This window comes from Apteryx rowi, unplaced genomic scaffold (assembly GCF_003343035.1).
Source record: "Apteryx rowi isolate R43461 unplaced genomic scaffold, aptRow1 scaffold_52, whole genome shotgun sequence".
Lineage (NCBI taxonomy): Eukaryota > Metazoa > Chordata > Aves > Apterygiformes > Apterygidae > Apteryx > Apteryx rowi.
In genome coordinates, this window is record NW_020450783.1 from 891,920 (window position 1) to 900,339 (window position 8,420).

Below are 8,420 nucleotides of genomic sequence, written 5' to 3' on the forward strand. Positions count from 1 at the left end.
TGAACTTTTCTATTGAGACACTATTTTCCAACTTCTTGTACATTAACACTGCTTACAGCATGAATAATTCTTTGTATAGTTTCCCATTTTATCTTAGTGCTCTTGAACATATCAAACATTGTTTAGTATCTATTTATATTTTTCTTTATCATAATTTTTTAAATTTCATTATGTTCAAGTCAATGGATGAAATGCTGGAGTTCTTGAAGTCTGGGGKTTTTTTATAGCTCTTTAAACTGACTCAAATTTTCAACAACTATTCTTATCTTTCAAATTTATAATTAATGCTTATTTTTTCTGTGTTCGTTACTTCTGTATTTCTCAGAATGGTGAACTGCACCATTCTGAACACTTTTAACATGCAAAATCAATGAATTTTGGATTTACCCATGTACACATCTAATTACCTATCCCAGTTTGTGACTAGTGAGAGTGAAAATACCCAATTCATAAAGTTATGCAGAATATGTTCCTTCATAATAAATCGTAGCTTGCTTGCAGTTTTCTTTTCTGAGTTGTGATGATGGTCCCTCTGTGAAGAAGCATTATTTTCATATTGCCATTACCAGGCTGATGACAGGAGTGACACTGAGAAAAAACCAAAAGCTAAGGAAACATATCTTCTTAGTCCTTTGAATGCTAATAAAAATTCTTACCCTGAGCTTTTAAGTATTTCACCAAACATTTCATTATATGAAAATAATATTCTTCAGTTGTAAATGTGACACAGTTATTAATTTGCACTTGACAACTTGTAAGCTCATTTGGTGGGACATTATGTATCCAGATGATTGTCACATGCAATTAAGTCATCTAAGCATGTCATGAAGTACTATGCTAGCTAATGCACTAATGTCATTATATAGTGGTGGTAAGCAATTCTTTGTATAGTGAAATTGCGAAGAAGTAGGAAGGAATCAAAGAGATTCTGTATTGTGAGGGTTGCTTCCAGGAGAATATTTAATTAAAGATTTGATGGATTTTTTTAGTCTTGTTACATGCATGAAGCTGCTATATAAACATTTAATTTCTGGATGATTCTTATTCAAATCAGTGACGGATGCTATCTAGCCATTTTTAGCTTTTAACTTCTGTTGTGAAGTTGTACAACTAAAAGCAGATGTTTCAAAACTGTTGTTAGAATTAGCTTAGTGCAGACAGGATGATTATCTTGTACAAGGTACAGAGGAAGCTGTTACCTCAAAGAGTCATCGTTCAGATTTGCATCCAAGACAAATGCAAGGAAAACCCAAATGAAGGATTTATCATGTAGCTGCTAGCATTTATGGAAATAGGAGCTTTGAGGAGAAGTCTGAGAGAAGGGAGAGTTGGGTGACTGTGTAGGAAAGGACAGAATCAAACCCAATAGAAATAGAATAATTTTATCAAGCTGCCTATTAAAGCACAGCTTTTAAGGAACAGAGTACAGAAGAAAGGTCGTGAAGATATGACAATGTAAAGAAAATAATTGTAGGTTAATTGTAAATATTGGTGAGKGGAAAAGAACAGAAAGTGGCTAAAATTGAACAAAAGAACGATGACAAAATAATTCCAGAAAATCAAGTATCACAGTGGAGAAGGAGAATTAAAAACACAGAGTTGGGAGTCTGGGGTGCTGATGGTGTCCTGCTCCAGGAGACCGTGGGAAAGCCCCCTCACCGCCATGCGCCTTTGTGAATGCTCCAACCGTTTCCCATTGAAGTTGCAAATAAACTCGCTTCTTACCACCCTGTCACTCTCAAAATCTTTAAAGTGTAATGTTATTCTTTCTCTTTGTTTTACCTTGTTGCATTTTTTAACGTTCTGCACAGTGATTATCAGATGTGTTGTCAGTACTCCGCTGGTTGTGGTTTTAGCAGTTAATGTTACGTTACGGAGAGGAGACGTGGTCAATGGAGTCACGCAGCCAGAGAACAGGAAAGGTGCTGCGGTACAGGGCAGTGGTGAGTGGTCAGATGGTGCGTTTCCATGCGAGTCAGTGTTGTGACAGCCGCTCAGAACGGAGCGGAGGGGCAGCACAGTGCTGGCTTCCAGTCGCTGGGAAATAGCTGTTAACAGTTGCTTTGCGATGAGTAATTCCTGAGCAATTCCTTTTTCAATAAATGCATCTCAACCCCCAAATTCTCATTTATGCCGGATGAAGTAGTATGAATAATCAATTCCAAAAATAGTTCTGATAGCAATACCTTATTAATTGTTCCTCAGACCAAAGCTGGTGTTTCACAGGTAAATAAACTGAACTGATCCGTACAACACAGAAATTGGAATTTYGGTGTTATGATTAAAAGTTATGTGTTATAGAACACACAAGGACTTCTAAAACTTTTGCCATATCTTAATACTCTTTCCTTCTTAATTATGCAAAGCATTTGCCCCCCCACACACAGGCAAATGACCCATCTAGGCATTCTGGTGCTTTGTAAATCCCACTAGGAGTAATATTTGTATTTTTGGTTACCTAAAAACACGTACTTTAAACGTCCTACATGCCTGGCCAGCTGGTTGTGAACCATCAGTAATTGTTCATGGACCATCTGTAGTGCATGAACAATTTTTTCAGAAGTTGTAAGCAGCTGCAAGGTGCCCTGGTGCTACGTAAAGGCACTGTGTAATCTGACATATTAGCAGTGAGTTTCCATACATTATGCAGGGTGGTTGAGTAATGAATTCCAAGCAAGCAATGTCACTCAGAACTTCTGAAAAGAAAATGCTAATCATGGCTGTAAAGAGCATGAGTGGATTGAGGTTTTTCTTGTATGACTATTTGTAAGTAATTAATACGAAGTCATATGGGGAAACCCCCCTTTATGTACAGTATGTGCTGGAGAGAAGGTTCACGTTGTGAGCTGGGTTACTACATGTTCTTAAGAGGAAACTTTGATCAGGGGAAATATTTATTAGCTTTTTTTTCTTTTTATCTATAAATTTACCTATGTGGCTACAGTATGCCCTTTGAGCTCCTGTGTGATTTAATTTCAGACTGCAATCACTTAGTATAATGGAAAGGTCTTTCACCATCTCCCCCATTCCAGTCCCTATTCATAAATAAATGCTTATCACTGGTTACAGTTCATAAAAATCCTTCCCAACTCTCAGCCCATCTTCTAGCCTAGCCAAAACCTTGAAGAAAACATTACCCTCTCTGAGTGTTCTGCACTGCAGCAGCTCCAGCTCTGCAGCTGGAGGGTGCGAATGCCCACTGCAAATCCCTGTTCTCCCCCCTTAAAATAAAGGTGAGTCCCTGCATGACCTCTACTAGCAGTCCAGATAAGCAGAGTCCTTGCAATAACCAGATGCCAAACATGCGAGGGTTCTTATATGTTAAAATCAATACCATGGAAATTTCCTGCATCACAGGATATGAAGTGATGTTCATGTGAAATCCACTTAATAGTAGATTGCTGGAGTCTATATATGAGTTTTTACTTGCATGCCCCATGAAGAGCACATCAAAGCGTGCCAAAAGACAAAGATAATTGTGATGAGTTTTAGAGAAAAATGGTCACTCTTCTTGCCACTGGTAGGTAGAAAAATGTCATCTTGGCCACAGATGCTAACAGGAGCAACCCAAGATTTAATAGTGCAATTAACCTATATTCCTGCATTGCAAACAAGTAGGCATGCAGTAGGACAGCTACAATCAGGAATGCACATCACATCACCTTTTTACCAGTGCAGCATCTGTCCGCTGGGAGGTAGCACCATTTAAAGACCCTTAGAATCAAAATTCCCAAATTTAAATCATGATTACAGCATTTATTCCCTCTGTTACTTTGGAAAATCCGCTCTGTTCCAGTCCATCTTGGAAAAGCAGTGGTAATACGTACTCAGTTACCTCATAGTCTTGTTTATAAAGACTTTTAAGTTGTAAGCAGTATACCAATATGAAATATTGGTATTGTATTATTTAGAGTTCTTTTTCTTGTGGAGAAATTTCTCTACTATGACATAGTAATAGTTCTTTTATACATGTATTTCAAAAAATATTTATTTAGAAACTTTTATCAAAAGGGTTTTTGCTGTTTATCCCTCTGTGACTTCTATGTTAYCTTTTAAGGTTGGGGGAAGAGAGTGAATGATGGAATCTGTTGTGCTGGTACCAAGTCACCCTGATGGCCCTGCTGAAACATCTATTTTGACTTCTGACCATGTTGTCACATTGTGTTGCTTTTCCTAAGAGATGCCAGGTGTACACATTTTCTAGCCAAATGTTGTAGAATTTCAACAATGTGGACAAATATCTTCAAACAGATAGGTTTGATGCTTCTCTAAATTCATTTCACTTCTGAGTGAACTGAGCTAGCGCTAGGCCTGATTTTCTAGTGACCCAGGTGTTCTTTTGACAGTTTTTAAAGCATTTTTTCTACCCTTTTTGGAGATTGACCTTTGTGTAACTAACTCTTAAGTTCCTAGTCATACTATCTTCATGATTTTTAATTCACCTGACTGTGCAATGGTAGAACAAATGATTTAGTAGCATTATTCTATAAGCCTAGAAATAATAATTTAGTATATACTCCCAAATAAAAAATTGCTACTGTGAAAGAAAGCATGTTTTGCTTCTCACAAAGGCCTGCAAATGAGGAAAATGGCATTCTGTTTGCTTTACCAAAGACTTGCCTGTGAACTCTTAGCAAAACAGTTCAATGCTGCTCTGCCTGGGCTTCCCAAGTGTGAAATTAAGATGCTGTTTTCTTTTGCTCACCTTTTGTCTTGTCTATTAAACAGTAAGTCCTTCAGGGGCAGAATTGCCTCTTATTATAGGTATGCTCAGAACTTGGCACCCAAGYGCTAATTTTGGTTTGGACTTCTAGTGGCTATTATAATGAAAACAACATTAAAAAGAGTTTGTGTTTGTTTTTTTTTCTTAATGGTCACTAAGGAATACGCAAATTGATGATTAGATTACATGAAGCTATTATTTTCCAAAATGGACTGGAAACTGAGAGGGTATGTCAAGGCAACTAGAAAATACACACTGCTTTAGCTAGTATAACAAAAAGCAAAAAAACCTGATCACCTTTAGAGTAGCTGCTTATCACTGTACAAAATAAACACATAATTTGCATTGTTTCATATATGGTAGGAGTCTGACAGCTTCTTATGAGCCAGAACTGTGTATGCTTTCATGGTCAGAGCTGTGAGGAAATACATCCGTTTTGCTGAGTCAAACCGCTCCATTTGTAATTTCACCAACTCTGAAGTCGAGATCCARCCATTTCGTCAGCCAGGTCTCCAGGTGCTCACTTCCTTTGATCTGCTTGTGCTGTGAATTGCACAATGCTGAAGTTTCTCCTGCCTGTTGTAAATGAGCAGCTATTTTACCCTTGCTCTGGAAGCAAAGGCATTCATTGTTTTATGCGGGGACACATGACTAGTGGTTAAAAGATATCTCATAAGACAGGATCTCTCTGCATTAGCATAACGTGTTTTGTGATTCTGCACACCTTTACGTCTTTGGAGGACTTTTAAGACCTATGTCTGCCCTTTGGTGTAGAGTTTCTTTCGGGTCACAGTGAAGGAAAAAAAAAACCTTGCCCCAAAATTTCAGAAGACAAATAAACCTTTCAGGCTTGTAGTTATCCCTGTTTTCCACTTAAGAATCTTAGGATATGTATTTTCCTTTTGTTTATGATATTTTGTAGATACCTGATATATTTTCTAAAGCTCTTACCACTTCTGTTTTTTCTCTGGATTGTCTCTAAAAGCCCATGATAATGCACAGTGTTAATGCACAGTCCAGTGATACTGGACACATATGAGAGACTTAGCTGCTAATCATCTCCCTTGCCTTATCTATCACTCAAGTCAGTGTATCCTAGGGGAAGTTTGCTTTTTTGGCAATGTTATATGCCATGTTTGCTATAAACATCAACTAGAATCTCCCATCACCAAACCAGATGATTCTCTTAGGCACCTGTTTTGTAAGTGATGATATGTTATTTGGGGTAGTTCAAGTGAGGCTCAACTGTGAAGAATTTAAGAAGGACCTTATGAGATTAAGCAACTGCACAACAAAGTGGCAAATGAAAATCAATGTTGATAAAGTAATGTGTGTTAGAAAAAGCAATTCTAATTTCCCACATAAATGGCTCTGTGTTCACCATTACAACTCAGGAGCAAGATCTGTGTTATGGTAGAGAAGCCCATAAAAACATCACCTAAATGCTCACTAGCAGTCAGAAAGCAAGCATGTAGATGGAATTATTACGAAAGGAATAGAAAACTGGACCAAAAAAACACAGTTATGGAACTGTATAAATCCACTGCTCACCCCTATCTTGGATCCTGTGCAAAGATCCCCTCATCTCAAAAAGAATATCATAAAATTGGAAACAGCTCAGAGAAGGGCAATAAAGATGATCAGAGATGTGGAACAGCTTTCTTATAAGTAATAATTGAGTAGGCTGTGACTTTTCAGTCTTGAAAAGAAATGACTGAGAGAGATATGATGGAGGTCTAAAAATTATGCACGGTGTAACAAAGGTGGATAAGAATCAACCGTTCACTGTCTCCTCCAGTGGGGCACATTAAATGAAGCATATGTGAGCAATATTCAAAACAAATAGAAAGATTCTCGATGCAATGGGCTGCAGATCTGTGCAAGGTCTACATCCACTTCATTGCCAAGGAAGCTGCAAGTGCGAGAAGTTAAGATAGGTCCAAGGAGTGAACACAGAAAAGAAACCCAGTAAAGATTACTACATACCAAAATCACATCCAGCTCAGGAAGTTCTCTGAAGCGGAAGCAGTAGGAAGTTGAAAGCATATTAGCCTATAATATTCACTTCCCCTGTTTTCACTCTTCTTTAGGCATTCRTGTATGAGAGGATTTTGGACTAGATGAACCTTTAGTATGACCTAATATGGTTGGGTTATTACAAGAAAGGGTTGTGTTATTACAGTCATCCATACAAGATGGCCAGCTGTTGATTTGCTATCCCAAATCTCTTGACCTGTTAAATTTATCCCTGATGTCCTTCCACTGAAGTGGCAAAAGATATGGAGCTCTTTGGAGTTCACACCTGTTCACATAGGATTTCTCACAGTCTTTTGTAATTGTATGTTGTAGTTCTGCGCTGAACATAGTCATTTTCCCTACAGTATTTTAGGAAGTGACTTGATTAACGGCTTTCAGAAAATTCAGTAATGTCATTGATGAAGTTACTTTTAGCTGCTATTTTTTTGACAACAAAGAATATTAGGCAGGATTTAAAGTTTGCTATTTCTCTTGTAGGGTGCTGTCCTTGTGTGACTCTGTCATACTGTATTACTGAAAGTGTTGTATTACTCTAACCTTCGTTAGAGTATTTTAATTTATAATACAAAGAACATGAAATCACAGGTGTATAATTATTAGAATCACCCTTGGTTTTCTTTTCTTTGAAGTTAAGAATCGCTGTAGGAGCTATTTTCCTACATTCAAGAGCTATGATTTTTAACAGGATAGCCTGCAGTACTACAGATAAATGCTCATTTTGGTGATTTACTGCCTTAAAATAACCTGTATAAAACTATACATCCTTTTTAGAAATGTCAGTCTTCACAGAAATAGTATTTGCATCTTGGAAACTGAAAGGGCAGGATAAGCAGACAATGTCACATACGTGCAGAGTTCATTCTGCAGACTCAGCGGTCCTGTTGTGTGCCATTAAGGGCAAGATTTGATCATAAATGAAAAGAATCAGGCGTTCTGGGTTCCTTTCACTTTGGATATAATGTGGCAGAAGACCATAAGTGTAGCATCGGTTTGTTGTGGAGGAAAGCAGAACTTTTTCTATTTATTTTCAGTGAAAAACTTGGTCTTTGATACCAGTGGGCTTACATTAATGGTAAGACTACTGGTTAAAGACATGTTGATACACTAATGGTAGGCTGTGGTTCAGCTAGTAATGTGGAACTGCACTATAATTATTTGGATGAATTGAAATGTATGCAGATTGCAAAATATTTTTAAAGGATTAGGTTTTAAAGACAGAGAAAATGTTTACTGGCTTACAGAAAGAGTTGTCCTGCTACCGGTATGCTCTGGAAGAGCTTTCTTTGACTTCACAGACCAGCACCTAGCCCACAGGCAACGTGTGAAACTAAGAAACGCGGAAAATCTTTACAAGTTTTTATATGCAGAATGAGGACGCTAGCTGGGGGGGGGTTCAAAATCACATCTGAAATATAACTAAAATATATGCTAATTACTGAATATTTTGATCTAAATTACTAAGTTGGGAAAACTCAGGGTTTTTTTTTTTTTTTGGTTATTCAGGCAAAAGCGAAACAAAATTTTCCTTTATAAAACATTTAACCTGGACTGCCTCTTCTCGTTTCAGTGGTCTCTGAGGGCTTCCTGACGAACGAGAGCAAGGTTACGAAACGATTCAAGGGCCCCCGCGGCGCCCCGGAGGCTGCGGGCGGCCAACGGC